Source organism: Mastomys coucha, unplaced genomic scaffold (assembly GCF_008632895.1).
Source record: "Mastomys coucha isolate ucsf_1 unplaced genomic scaffold, UCSF_Mcou_1 pScaffold15, whole genome shotgun sequence".
Classification (NCBI taxonomy): domain Eukaryota; kingdom Metazoa; phylum Chordata; class Mammalia; order Rodentia; family Muridae; genus Mastomys; species Mastomys coucha.
The window spans coordinates 47,894,947-47,911,237 of NW_022196897.1; positions in this window are offsets into that span (position 1 = coordinate 47,894,947).

The window sequence follows — 16,291 nt, forward strand, 5'->3', positions numbered from 1 at the left end:
TTTTTTTTTTTTTTGCTTCATATATGTTGAGGCATAGTCACATGACTGATGTCTTCATTGATTTTTGTCACTTATTAATACACAGTTGACATTTGTTGTTATAAAATAATCCTTTTAATGTAGTTTTGCCTTGAGTTTTATTTGACTGATATTGTGTTGTCATTACATTTTTTTGGTATTTTAGGTTTTTTTCCTGGTAAAGTTTGACTTATGTATAAGGCCACATCGTCTGAGTGCACCATTGGACATTAGCTTAACTATAAACCAATGGGCGTAAGTTAATGGTAACAAATTTTCTTTTTGTGCCTTAACATTATGTTACTCTACATACATACTTTGCAATTTGAGAATGTTATAGAATTTATATGTCCTTTCCATATCATCCCAAATACCTTTTTTTTCGGTTAAGCACATTTCTCACTGTTGTGATAGAATGCCCAGCAATGTAGCTTAAGAAAAGGAAGGCATGTTTTAGTTCCGGTTTCTCAAGTTTGCATCCATCATGATGGGGAAGGCATGCATGCATGCATGCAGGAGTGGTCCCACCAACCATGGTGAGAGTTAGGCAGTGGCTGCTCTCCCTGTGGCTAACTGAGAAGCAGCAATTGGAGAATCAGAGTGAAGGACAGGGCAAGAGATTTTTAATTGAATTTTATAATATCAATTTTATGTAATATATTTATATATAAATTATATAGATGTATATTTATATAGTATAAAGTTTAGCGGTAGAGACCCATAAATGTTGCCTTTAATTTCTTTTTGGAACTAATTTCACAGATTTTGTGTCAAATAAAATAACAATCATTAGTGATAGTGTAAGAATTGCTATCAATTGGTCTATAGTTAATTACTAGGGGATGGCAAAGATTTTAAAAGTCTCAAACTTCTCCAGGGTTATTGTGTTGGCCATTCCGTCTCTGGAATCCCTTCACTTGAGCCCCCTTCCTTCCCTTTCTGGCTTGCACCCTGCTCTGAGAGGCTGACCTCCATGTGCAATGTCGTCTACAGCCCCTCTTAATGGGCTTCTTGTGCTAATCAAGGTTCCCTTGAGGAAAAGAACTAAGAGAATGCATATAAACATTTGATTGGCTTACATGATCAGAGGCTAGATGGTTCCATAATGATATTCTGTGAACTAGAGTGCTGGGAAGATCAGTGGCTATTCAGTTCAAGAATTTGGAAGCCTCAGAACCAAGGACAAATCATGCTCTCCTTGTCCAAGACTGAAGACCTAAAAGTCTTTGAAGAATCTCAGGTGGGAGCTCATCTTCAAACACTGGAAAAAGCTATCCAAGTGCAGTGGTGCCTACTGAATGAGAACAGAGCATGCTCGTGCCTTCTGGTTTTCTTCTTACTCTCTGGTGCTAATAGAAGCGTGGTCCACACTCAGTGTACATTGTCTCTCCTTAGTTCACTGATCTGTTTTCCCATGGTCTATAGAAATGTGTTCACAGAAATCCAGTTTCCTTTACTGATTTTTTTTTTGGCATCTCTCAATCCAGTAAAATTGGCAATCAAGGTACCATCACACTTCTGACAGAGCTCAGATCACTGGGACACTATGTTGTTTCTTTGTGAGACTTTTCAAAGTAGCATTCTCCTTTCTCCTTCAATCTTAACTGATCCAGCACATTGTTTCTAGGCTTGTTCCTTTAAAAAGTAAGCAATAGAAAAACCCTTAGTTCTTTTTGGTGGGGAGAGATATAACGGGACAGAAAATGAATGAAAATCTTGAGTGCAAGGCTTAAGACTGAACAGGAGCTAGATCAGTGGTGTTGGCTACAGAGATCATGATAAAGTTTACACTGTGGTAATGGTCTGGCTCCCACACTTCTACTCCTGCAGGAATCGTGAATCCTCCTCAAACCATTTTGGCCCTGACTTAGCATTCGAAGTTCATAGAGATGTCAAACTTGATGCCTTCCCTAGAAAAGATTGGGGATCATTTTGGCTTCTGGATTAAGAAGTATTCATAGACAACTTGACAGATACAAAGCAGAAAAAGGTCTCAAATAGTCAGAAATGACCAGTGCTATGGCTGAGAAGATAGCTCAACTTTTAAAGTGCTTGCCTTGCAAATCCAAGACCCTGGGTTTGACATGCAGAACTCATATGAACAACAAAAAAAGCTTGGTTTGCTGGTGTGCACTTGTTATCCCAGTACTGGAGAAATGAAGACAGGCAAACCCCTGTGGCTCACTACTCATCCTGCATAGGCTTCTTGGTAAGTTCCAGACCAGAGAAGACCTTGTCTTAAAAAGTATACAGGACTGGTAGACTAAAACCTTCTGGCAAAGACATATATGCATGCATGTGCATACACACACACACACACACACACACACTGATGAATGGCCTCTGTATATAGTTATCTATAATGACATTTTAATGCTCAGCGCATATTGTCTTGTGAGTATTGTAACACGTTATAGACTTAAAAGGGAAGAGAATGAAATGACTTCTTAATTATGTAATTTTTTGCCCATTTGCTTATTGATCTCTCCTTTTCTGTATCAGCCAATCAAACAAGACTTATTGGCTAAGCTATGCTGAGTATATTCTTTAGACTTCACCTCTGTCAACCCAGTATATTTCATTCTAGTGAAGTAAATATACACACAGCAAAGAGTTAAAAATATTATAAATCAGATTCATGTAAACAGGCTATGGATGTATCTTTTCCCAAGAAACAGTATTGCCAGGGGTAACAGATAGCCATCGCAGATGAATTTTCCCCCTAGCTTTCAGGATTTGGAACCCATTCTGAAGATCAATGTTAATTCAAGAGTTCTCAGCTCAAAATGCAGCTTGTTCCAAGCTCTGGATATAGTGCAGGAGAAGGAGAAAGGGATGATTTGTGACCCAAAGAATGTGCTTTGACAGCTCAAACCCAAAACACATTCAGAAATTTCCACAGGGGCTTTCTAGGTGACCTTGTGGGGAACAATCTTCACCTGCCAGAGAGAGAGTAAGATAGCTGGGTGAAATGTAAGGAGAAAAGAACAGTGGATTTTACCTCGTGGCTCCATTGGGCTTTTGGAGACACATCTCTGTGCGTTTTGCATACATGACACCTTTGCAGACATTTTGGAGTACTGGCAAGGTGGATACCACAAAGCTGCATCTTCCCACAGACCTCTGAGAGTGATGAAGGAATCCCAGCAGTGTCTGAGGTAGCTGGTTCCTGCTGCCCTGAAGCTAAACATTGTCACAGAAGCCCCTCTCAGAGGCCCCTTTAGAAGCAGGGTCTGGAGCTGGTCCATAAGGTCGAATTATGTGATTCCCAAAGTCCCATGCCATTGTTAGCTAGAAATAAAGGTCAACTAACAGTTCAGCTAGAAGCCTCTGTCCTGAGTTAAGTATGGGGGATCACGAGGAAAGGAACCTTTAGCTTCAACTCACTGGCCTATTTCTTAATGGGAGGCACTAGTCACAATCGCTCATACTGTTCTAGATTGTCCAGTGAATATAGAAATACAATGCAGATATTCTAACTCACCAAAACCCAACCAACCAACCAACCAACCAACCAACCAACCAACCAACCAAGCAAAAAACCTTGAAGCTTATCTTCAAGACAACATGTAGTCTCTAAGTGGTAAAGTCACAATAAACTGTGATGCCTGTTTCTCTAGCATAGCTTTTAAATGAATACTTATTTAGTACGACCATCAGTAACCAAACACCATCATGGGACAAAATGCAAACGTGTTGCCAGAATTAGCTAGAAATGAAGTTTGGATCCCTTGAAAAATCTGTTTTCCTTCCAGAATAAACAATTCTGCACATTCTTATTTTTTCAGCATTTCAAAAGAAGGTCTTAGATTGAATGCACAAAGAGGCAGGCTGACCTCTGGATACTTCTGCCTTTTAAGAAAGATCAAACTCTAAGCACCATGCTCTTTCAAAACTGATCTGAGTCTCAGAGATTATTTCTTGTTCAAAATCTCTCTCTAACATAGCTTGGTCCCATTAGAAGATGAATGTCTATTTTGTGTATCCCCAGCCTTTAACCTGGAAGGTATGATCCCATGTCCTCAAAGGATTCATAGTATTTCTACCACAGATTACAAACAACCCAGCCTCCTAGTCATGGAGATAGGGAGACTCTGGGCCAGGAGGCTCAGGTCCCAGCTTCCCAGCTGCCAACCTAAACCTTGTTGAGTTGATCAAATGCTTCACATTTCCATTTTCCCACCCTTCAGGTCATATGTACCCTGCTTGCCTCACTGATTCCCGAGCCAGGATCCCAGTTTAATGTAATGGACAGAAATACTCCAACCATCTCTAACATACTGTGTTATTCTGTACTGGGTCCCAAGAAGCTGCAAACGTCTGTGCATTTCGTGTAAAATAGCTTTGCTAGGCTATTAAAACTGTCTTTAAAAAGAGCCCCAAATCTCTTTCCAGTCCCACATTGCAGCAGTGTGCTCTTAGCTGCAGTCTGAGCTATGACAAAAAGAAGACATCTTCTATACTTCCTTTAACGAGGAGCAGACTGATGCTGTTTTGAAGGACAGTTTTTACTGACACCTAAACTATGGAAAGAAGCAGATGGCAGAAGGATGAGAAATTTTATTCTTTAGAACCTTGAAAGATACTAAATTCTGGTCTAGGACCATTTGGAGCAATTGACCATCCAAGGAATTTTATTGAACCTTTGAAATGTCAAGTGCAGAGCAGAGTTTCTCTGGAATACTACGGTACTTGACATGATATATTTGAAACATGTAAACTATTGCTGGACTCCAACAGAAAATGGAACACTGAGCTGCAACATTAAGCATTCCAGGTGGGCAGTAAGGGTTTTAAATATGGGTTCACTCATTGAACAAAAGAAGCAAACGTGAGTCATGAGAAAAGCTTGAGCCGCATGTCTGTGGCCAATGCTTTGTGCCACCCCTTATATCTTATGCTTTCTTGTCCCCTGACCATTGTTTCTATGTCTCTGCTGCCACAATTATTTCTCTCCCTAAGCAATCTACATGTACACATCCCAAGAGTGGATTTGCTGAGGTTCATTAGTTTGTTCAACATTCATTACCCTTCTCGATTTCAAAACAGGTCACCAAGAGGTTATTGGACAGCTAATTCTCATTTCATTTAGTGGTTGTGGGAGTAGGGATGTCAAGTGACGTGAGGCACATTCCAGGAGGATTTCTACATAAACAGATTGTGGAGGAGATAGGGAAGTGTTCGGGGGTGATGAGGAAGAGGATCAGAAAGGCCAGGCAGCCAAAGAAGGGGTCTTGTGGCATTAGCTTAGCCCAAGAGGGAGAGCCTAAGAAATGATATAAAGCATGTTTCCCAGTGTGATTCCAGGAAAGCTGTCCTATGACAGCTCTACTTACTCACTGAGGGCTGCTGGGGAGGCAGAAGATGGGTGTTCACTCTTTGTCAGTGTTCAGTACTTCTGGCAAAGGTATTTGAAAGTCTTGGAGCTCACAGAGATGGCTAGAAGTGGTTATGCCAGAGAGACCTGTATTTTTGTTACTCTAATAATTGCTTGGGACAACCAGCTTAAAAGAAAGAGAGATCTCTTTTGCTTCATGATTTCTGAAGTTTTACTTGATGGTCTCAGTGCCATTGCCTTTGGGCCTGTGGTGAGGCACTATGACATGGCAAGAGTGTGTATTGAGAAGGCCTGTTTGCCCCATGGCATCTAGGGAAGAAGGTGAAGGCAAGGTCCCAATATCCCATGTCAGGATATGCCCTTATTGACCTTACTTCTTTTACTGGACCTTACCACCTCTTCAAGGTTATCCTCCCCACCCCCAGCTTCCCATAACACCACAAGTTGGTGACCAAGCCCTTAAACACACGTGCCTTTGGGGGACACTTAGTCGAACTACAGCAGCCACTTTCCCCTGGAATGGTTTGCTTGTGTGGGTTTCAAGTCACAGCTTGTCAAATACCATTTTTATTAAGGCAGTAATTCAATTTAAATTTTAAATTAAATTTAATACAGGCAGTAATAGATCTTTGTGTTTGACTTTTAGACAACCTTTCAAATGCCTAAAACCCTTCCACGTAACTGAACTTATTTTTTGAACGTTAGTTTATAGATGAATACTCAACTTTTCTATGCTGATGTTGGGAGCCACTGACAGTTCAGTACTGATATCACTAAGATCCTCAATACTTAGTTGAATCAAGAAAGAAGTTGATTATCTTACTTTATTTTTATTCTTGCCCAGATTTTAATGAAAAGTAAACTGCTCTAATATTAATCATAGGATCTTTAATTTGCTTAATAAAATAAAGACAAAGCTGCAAACTAGAGAACATGCCAAAGCATTGGAAATTCTTTAGTCATATTTGAACTGAATCTTTGTTTTGTGTTCCAAGAACAAAATTAATACCAAGAGCAAGTTAATAATTCAAACATTAAGACAGAAGTTCTATCTCAGACGTTGAAAGTCAGCACCCTTTGCATGTGTAAGGACCTTGTTGCTCCACTGTCAGTTTCTGAACTTTTGTTCATGCTCTTCTGGGAATTCGTGTATACAAATTGGAGACTGGATAGCAAAATTGCCCTATGAGAAAGTAAAGATAATCTAAAATGTCACATTTCTATAGCTGCAAATGAGCTCTGGTTGGGGAAGTGTTTGGCCAAATGTCCATGAGTTTTGAAACCTGCCTCATCATCTGGGTTCTGTCAATATAATAAAGCCAAACTGGTGAGGGACTATCTCTAAGAGGTAGTGGAGGACTAGCGCCATATAGGATTGATCACAGACCAGAAAGCATAAGCTAACTATGTGAGGAGAAAGTGTAGAGCTCTTCCCTATTTGGAGAAACACCCTAACTATGTGTCTTAGGGTTTTGCTGCTGTGAAAAGATACCATGACCAAGGCAATTCTTATAAGGACCACACTTCATTGAGGTTGGCTTACAGGTTCAAAGGTTCAGTTCATTATCATCAAGGCAAGAGTGTGGCAGCATCCAGGCAGGCATGGCACAGGAGCAGCTGAGAGTTCAGCATTTTACTCTGAAGGCAAACAGAAGACTGGCTACTCAGGCAGCTAGAGTGAGGATCTCAAAGCCTACCCCCATAGTGACACATTTCTTCCAAAAAGGCCACACCTCCAAATATGCCACTTCTTGGAACAAGCATAGTCAAACCATCACACTGTGGCCATGTGTGGACTCTAAAAATCAGTTGATAGAAAGGATTTTTGGATAGAACCGTTCAACTCATGAGCCCAAATCAAGGAGCCATAAATAGGTTTGATAATATTATAAAAGCAATTCTCTCAGCAAGTGAGCAAGCCACTGTGGTTATGCATGACTGGTAATAGTAGAACCTAGAGCCATAGAAGATTCTGGCATATATTCTTTGATCTGTATGTGGAGGACCTTATACTAGTGGATTAAGAACACTGCTATCCTCAGATCAAGATACTGACTGAAATCCTGTGAGCAAAAAAAGGTAAGCTCATACCTGGGTTATGCATCTATTTTGAGAGCGTGTCTCTGGCCCTTCCTGGATGGAAGGGGGTCCATAACCTTACTAAGTGAAATTAATGATATCAGCTGTCCAAACCATTTTGTTTTCCTGTTTGGCTGGTATATATGGTATATATAGTCTAGGGTCCCTAATAGGAGATATACAGATCTTTATTCCTAATGTCCACTCACAGGATTCATGTGATTCTGGTTTGTGTGTGTGTGTGTGTGTGTGTGTGTGTGTGTGCATGCCAATTTTTTAATGTTTTAAGTACTTGACCATTTGGCCATTTTGACCTCTGACTCCTAACCAAAATATTAATTATTTTCCACTGCCTCTGAATCACATATATTCTAACATTTGAACATTCTTCCACCCAAAGCATAAACAGGTGCCATACACATTGATGAGCCTTAACATCCCTCTTGCATAAATAGTGTGAAGTTAATTGCTGGGGCTTTTGCTAAGTGCATCTTGGATGTTGTAAGAAACTGCCAAAGCTGTTCCAAGTGGAAGTAGCATTTTTATGTCTCATCAGAAAAGAATGAGAAGTATAAGCCAATGCTTGTTCTTTGGGCCCTTTTAATTTTAGTAATTTTGATTTGGATGTGCTGTGGTATTTCATTGTGATTTTAATTTATATGTCCTTGGGAAGTAATGTTGACTGTCCATTCACAACTTCATGACCATTTGTGTATGAAGTGGCCATTCAAAGCTTTTTAAAAATTGGATTACTTTTTATAAAAATTAATCAGCTGTAAGATTTTTTTCATATATTCTGCACACAAGATCTTTGCTGGATAGAGTAGTAACATTTCCTCATGTCTTTTTATTCCTTTTTATATAATCCTTTTAAAATTAAGTTTATTTATTTGTTTTGTATGTATAGGTCAGAGGGTCAGTTTTCTCTTTCTCCCATGTGGTTATTGAGGATGGAACTCATGGCTTGGATCCCCATGGTCTTTTCCTTGCTTTTGGTAAGGAATTAAGCTGCTGAGCCATGCAGCTAGGCCATTCTTTTTCCTTAGTAGTGCCTTTCTCTTGCTGTATCAGGTATTTTTTTCTGAAGATTCACCCCTTTATTTTAGTGAGTATTTCAGTAAACCAGAGTTCATCAATTCTACAGCATAAATAGTCATCTTACCACAGGGGTCATTTGCCCCTACCTCCCGAGTGCTGGGATTATGGGTAATGACCTGCTCAGCTCTTTATGTAGATTCTAGGGATCTAAAATCCATCTTCACATTAGTGTGGCATGCACTTTGCCCACTGAGCTATTTCCCTAGCTCTTTCTAGGTTTTTTCATCCTTACATATCACATTAAGGATCTAATCATGGAATTACAAATCAAAACCACAATGAGCGACCATCATATCCACATTATGGCTGTGATCAAAACAAAGATAGTAACAAGTGCTGATTGAAATAAGGAGGAACTGGAACCCTTGCCTGCCAGGGGGAGGGGCCCTGAAAGGCTTCAGCTACTTTCCAAGCAGGCTTGGTATGTTAGCATTCCTAAAATACTAACTGTAGGTTTGTCAGAGGACCTAGTGATACCACTATGACCTTTATGCACATGTGAGTACACACACACACATGCACACATATTCACTCACACATACGTATAGTACACACATGCTCCCGTACACACACGAGAAAATAACAACAAAGGTAATTCAAAATGAATTAATTTTACTATTTGCAGTTAATGCTCTCTATTACTGTAAAGAGAAACAATTGATACACAGTAGCAAATAAGAGTTTATTAATATTACTAGGAACCAAGATTTTCAAAAAATGAACAAACAAACAAAAATACACATAGACAAAGGCATTAGGGAGAAACCCTATGATGTTCAAATCTAATTTGAAATATAAACACAAAACCCCTAGTTTTCATATCAAACTTTGCATGTATCTAACTGACACACCGTGTAAGACCAATGGCACTCCAGTGACAACCTATGCATTCAGTATTCTCATGTTGTTTTCTAAATATTTTTGAACTGGAAAAAATATCTATGACTGAATCCCAAGTGTAGATGGCAGAGCAAGTACAAAGCAGGGCTTAAGATATATCATTGTTGCCAAAGTGAGGGAGAGATGTTGGCACTCACGGCAGGAGTACCTAAGAACCAGCTTGAGGAGACACGCATCCTCTCATTGGTCAAATGTGGAGCAATTTTAACATTTAAAAAATAACTAACTATAAAAAATAACCTTTAAATCCAGAGGGGGAGAAAGGAAGAGAGAAAATGCACGGCTTCATTTTCCACCTTGAAGGTGACTTTTACATCAAATGTTCACTCTGTAAATCTGTAATTAAAGAGAAAAAATGTAATTTATCCCACCTTTTAAGGTGATGGGAATTGTTCCTAGAGAAGAACACCAGCTAGTCCGTGTGTCTAATGCTCTAACGAGAGCATTAGAAAACCATCATTTTGTAATTGTCAGTGAAATAATTGACTTATGCTGGAATGATGCTTAGATGCTAAGGGCTAAAGTCATTAGGTGAAAGTAAGCTGTAGAAAAGGGCTATCTCATGGTGCCTAGCTAGCCCCATGGCTAACAGTTAAGAGAAAAGTAAAAGTGCTTTCACAATGCAGGAGTCTGGTTTTCAATCCTTTACCAAATTTAGTTTCACTAAAATGCATGTGTTTCTCCTCTTCATTAACGAAAAGCCTGTCTCTCATTATCCTTAGACAATTGACTTATTTGTCCAGTCACCTGAGTGTAGCTAATTTCCTGAGCCTGCCAGGCTAATCCTGCCGCCTCTTCTGACATTGTCCTTGAGTGGGACACAGAGCTAGCTGACACCCAAGTGTCTCTCCTGTTGATCTGAAGCTACTCTCATAATTAGCAGCTGCCACTGGGTTTGCCCTGATTTTTCAAAGGCTGTCTGTATCCATCCTGTTTCTTATGGTAATGAGACTAATTACAATGATTTTTCTTTGAGCACGATGCTAGATTTTGGTTATGTGTGTGTGTGTGTGTGTGTGTGTGTGTGCCATGTGTACACATATACTTACATGAACACATATGTGTGTGAACTACGTCTACACAGATAAATGTTAATCTGTTTGCGGATCTGCCTTTTTAATCTGTGGTGTGCAGTATGCCCCCTCAAGTTTGTTGGGCTGATTGTTATTTCCGAGGGCTGATATTTGCTTGCTCATTTTGGACATGGTCTTGCTCTGTAGCCTGGGTTGGCTTCCCTCGGTTGGGTGAGTCTTTAATTCTCTTGCCTCAGCCTCCCTATGGCAGGAATTATAGGTGTATGCCATGATTCAATTCTGGAAAATGAGTTTTTACTATTTAAGGAGATGATTAGTGGGGTCTCTCCTTTAACCTGTTAATTATAGGTGATTAGATAATCTAATGTTGAAGTATTCCTCGTATCTCCAGGATGAACTCCATCCTACTATTGTGCCATTAACTTACTAGCTCCTTACATTTCACAATGCTCCTGGACTATTTATACATTGCACATTGATCTGTAGTTCTGTGTTGCACTCTGTTTATCAGGACTGATGTCGGTGTCCTCTTTCTCTCCTAGTCCTTACACACACAGAGATAACAGTGTTGCTGTGGTGAGAGCCTAGTCCTTGGTGCTTTGAATAATGTCGTTAGCGAGACCGATGGTTTCTGGTGTTTCTGTGGCGAGTTATCTTTGACAACCTCTACATATCATCACTGGTAATTTGTATTTGTCTTCAGAACTCTTTGTTGGGTCCGTACTTCCCTAGAAACAGATAGTTTCTATCTAAATTTTCAAGTGCGTTTGCAGAATATTCCTACACAACTGTTTAAGTTGTTTTTAGTCCATTCAAATCATTGACTTTGTATGTTTGGGTTTTCTTTGTACTTCCTTTTGGAAATGAGATAAGCTTCTCTTTTATACCTTTCATCTGACTTCACTCGGGTGAACCAGTTTTATGTTTATTATTTTTACATAATTAGTTCACAAGTCATTAATACCCACTTTTGTCTTTAACTTTTGCTGCTTTCCTTATATTTATTTTCTTTCTCCTATCCCTTGTTTTAAATATTTTTTAATTCTTTTTCTTTTTTAATAATTTGAATAAGGTTTTGAATTTTTCTCCAACACATGCATTCTGACATACAGTCTTCTTATTGTTGCTATGGTCTAAATTTTCTAGAATTTCAGTTTCTAATGTTCTTAATTAAAGAACTTTAATGGTCTAACTTCAGATAGTTGAGTTGTTTCTTTTTATTTGAACAAGTAATTTCTGTACTGGGGCCTATAGTATTCCATGACATACTCTTTATCGATCAACTTTTTTATCATTATCAATTGAACTTATTTCTCTCATGCTTCTTGAGGGCATTCAATGTAGACATTAATGGGATTGTTCTCTTAGTGTGTCTCTCTCCCTTTCCCTCTCCCTCTCTCTCTCCCTCCCTCCTCCCCCTTTCTTTCTCCAGTTGGCAAACACCTTAAAGATTAAATGTGTGGTTTAAATGAGGAATGTCCCCCACAGGCTGAGGTGTTTGCACACTTGGTTCCCATTTGGTGGCTCTGCCTGGGGAAGTAGAGCAGCTTTGCTGGAGGAAGAACAGCAGTAAGGAAGGGCTTTGAAAATGCAGAGCCTTGCTGGCTTTCAGTCTGTTCTCTCTGCTTCCTGTGTCTTTGCCATTGAAGATGTGCTCTCTCAGCTTCTTGCTCCAGCCACCTGCTGCCTCCCCTGTCATTATGGACTCTCCCTCCAGAATCATAAGCACAAATTTCCTTTTCTGTCTATAACTTGCATTAGTCATGGTATTTTATCACAGCAACAGGAAAGGAACTGATATAGTTTTCCTCTCCTGCCCACAACTTCATTTCTTGACATAGGATATTGCTATGCTGCTTGAGTTAGCATTAAAATGGTGATTTCCCACCCCCAACTCTGCCTTCCCACCCCCAACTCTGCCTCCCAACCCCGCTTCAGCCTTCGAAAGGCTCTACCTGGCTATTACAGGCACATGTCAGGACTCCTGGCTTGCATTTTTCTTCTGATATTTAGAGAATCATGTGGTTCTTGGTCTCTTGCTTGTTATCTTAGAGCTTTAAAGAATTTACTTAATGGAGTTCAAGAGATGATGGATCTGTGTTTCAGAACATGCAGCCTCTTGCAGAGGACCCAAGTTCGATCTCCAGCACCTAGAACTCACAACAGTTTTTAAATCTAGCTCTAGAAGATCTGATACCTTCTTCTGGCCTCTAAGGGCACCCAAGCTCACTTGTAGACACTCCCAAACATACACATAAATAAACAGTAAGTACCTTTTCAATAAGAAGAATAGTCTTAAGTTTCTGTTTTCAACTCTTGATGATACCTACCTATCATGAATAAGAAATGGATTTAATTTCTGCAGACCCCTCGTCTAGCTGCTGATATTAATTAGCTGTGTTATTGTTTTGACTTCTAGCTACAATTTCCACAGTCATACAGTTGACTCTTATTCTCTGATATTATCTTTCTTGTGCTTTTCAGCATACTATGTCTCATTCTTGAGTGTTCTGGTTAGCTACTGCTACTAAGCAGTGGATTTTCTGTGTGATGGTTCCTTTTTTTTCCCTTCCCCCTTCTTTCATTCAAGTTTGTCTTTCAGAAGCACTATGACCTAATTAGTTGTTGGAAGCGTGAATTCTGGACAAATTCTGTCTGAAGTTCTGCACTTGCAGGCAGTAACCTCAGGCAAATAAATTAGACTCCAAATGCCACTGGCACCTCATCTGTAACTTAGCCTGGTCATGATGCCTGTGGATTTGGATTACAACACAGAGCATGTGAATTTGCATTGACTTAAAATTTTTAAAGGGTGTGGAGCAGTTCCTGACAGCACAGATACCAAGTGAGCAAGCACAAACCCCAACTGGTGTGGTTGATCACCTACTGTCCAATCAGATCGCTACTTTTCGTCCCACTCCACGGGCAGACCAGTAAAATGTCCTGTCTCAGCAGTTTTCGTTCGGCTCCACACCTTTCAGCAGGTTGGAGCAGGCTGCTGGCCATTCTTGAGTGAACCCCAAGGATTCACTGTCCCAGCTAAGGGACCTGGGATTTCTATGACAGCCTAATACTTTTGGAGAACCTGGCCTATGCAAAAGCTTTGCCTTTATCTGTCTTTTTTCTAGACCTTGAATTTGTGCCAGAAACTTTTGCCTTTCGTAGTTTGGGTTTAGATTGCAATTACTTTTCTGTTCCAATGAACATGAAGTTTTGTCACTTAAAAAAAATCTGTCTGTCTCTCTGTCTCTGTCTCTGTCTCTGTCTCTGTCTCTCTCTCTCTCTCTGTGTGTGTATGTGTGTGTGTGTGCACACGTATGCACGGCTAATGTCAGATGACTTCCCCAGTTGCTCTCATTTGATTTTTTGAGATGTGGTCCTTCACTGGGCTTGAGCTCCATGATTTTGCTTAGCTGGCTTACTGGTTGACTAGCTGCCCAGCAAGCTCCAGGGATCCTCCTGTCTCTTCTTCTTTTCCAACACTGGGTTACAGATGTGACCAAACTTATGTGGATACTGGAAATTTAAACTCAGGTTCTTTGCTATATGATCCATCTCCCCAGCTCCAGAAAGGACCATTCCTATTGTTTAAGTTGTTTGGGTGGGTGGGGGGGGAGACTCTTTTCTGGGTTAGTTAGATGTGCAAGCTGACTGAATTTGATTTAAATGAGTGTTATTATATCAAATTTTAAATTGCTGTTCAGAAAGTCCCAAACTGCATTTATTTTCTCCCAGATAAGCCCTTGCTTTTCACAACTCGCAGAGACATGTTGCATTCTGAGCACACAGTTTAGAACAGTAGTTATGATGTTTGGAATTAATACATTCACCTAGTCACACATCAAATTATACAGAAAAGCTGGGCATAGGGCTGTCGGCTGCTTTCCCGTTTTCCATTTTCTCAGCCTTAATTCCCAAGAGAAGTAATTGTTACCTGGTTTTCTTTCTAGTTCTTCTGGCAGTTAGTTGGATGTGTTTGGATCACCAGTAATACATTTATACACATTTTTTTTGTTAACTTTGCAACTACCAAAGGCCCAAATAACAAGTTGGCATGTTAGCATATGTCCCATGCAGCATGATCTCCATCTTCTTTGTAGAGCTGTATTGTCTGACTTCTGTACACAACTTCATTAGCCTTGTCATGCTTAAGAACTTTTTATGGTTTGCTGTCAGGCTTTCTGAGAAGATTTTCCCTGCCAGCATAAGACCAGCTCCTTGATTGGCAGATAAATGGGGGTAATTTTCCCTGAAGACAACCACAGGGGCTGTGAAGGTTCTGTGCTCACTGTCACTCTCCTGCTTCCACACTCAGACTTACAGAGTGCTTTCTGGGAAACACCTGAATTATATCAGATTTTTGTTTTCAAAGGATCCTATGATCCCAATACTAGGCCATTTGGAGGTCGGAGAATTTCTGGGAGTTCTAGGCCATCTGGGCTTCAGTATGAGACAAAACCAACCACCAAACAACTGAGCTCTTTGATTAATCTTTGATCATTTTCCCAAGTACAGATTCAAAATGCCTCATCAACTCTTCCAAGGTTAAAATATTCTAAATGCTGTTTTTCAAGCCTATTTGATGCCGAGATCAGAGCTGAGCTGACCTGCAGCGGCATTCACTCTCTGAAATGTTTTGTTGTGAGGTTCCACACTGAATTCCTTGGACTGTAATATGACATCACGTACCTGTACTGTTGCCATTCTAATATCTGAAGAATTTAGAAACATTTTTGGTATTGAAAACTTGAGCAAGGCATTGTTGTCCTGTACAAGAGCACTGGAATGATAGTACTGGGATTTGCTGACTGATTACATAGGTGAACCCGTTGACTCAATACCATCTATGGTCAACAGTGTTGTTTTTGTGTTAGTTTTTTTGTCTTTGTCACTATTGGAGAGTCGACATAGCCAAGCAACCCTTACAAAGGAAAGCATTTAACTTGGAGGCTGGCTTACAGTTTCAGAGGTTTAGTCCATTATCATCATGGTAGGAAGTATGTCTATACACAGACAGACATGGTATTGAAGAACTAGCTAAGATCTACATCCTGATCTGCTGGTAGAGAGAAAGAGAGAGATGGGGCTTGACAAGGGCTTCTGAAACCTCAAAGCTCACCCCAAGGGACACACTTCCTCTAACAAAGCCACACCTCCTAATACTTTTAATCTTTCCAAATAGTGCCACTTTCTGGCAACTAAGCATTCAAATCTCTGAGCCTAGGGGGTTGTTCTTATTCAAACCACCACAGTGTTCAATCAGGAAACGCAATCCATCTTTGTCATTTTTAACATAGAGGCTTTTGTTAAATAAATGCCAGGAAAAACTGAGAAAGCAGAAAGGGCCTGTGGTTTGTCAACTGACAGAATCTAGAGTCCTATGAGAGATGGTCCTCGGGGGATGTCTGTAAAAGATCGTTTTGATTATTCTAATGGATGTGGAAAGGCCAGTGGTAATTGTGGATGGGACCATTCCCTTGGCAGAGGACTCTGGACTGTATAAAATGGAGAAAGTGAACTGAACATTCATCTCTCTGTTTCCTGGTTGTGGATATCATGGGACTTGAAGTCCCTGCCATGATAACCTGAACCTTCTAATCATGAGCCCAGACAAACCTGTTCTACTGTAAGTTGCATTTGAAAGAGTATTTTCATCACAGGAAGAGAAACAGAGACTATAACAGGGAGATAGCTTATATTAACACAGCTTGTGTGAACACCAGGAAAATCCGCTACTTAAGCTGGAAGGACAACATGAAGTGAGTAGGAATTTCACAACCTAGAAAATGCTGAGAGCCTGGATCCAGGCTCTGAGGAGACAACA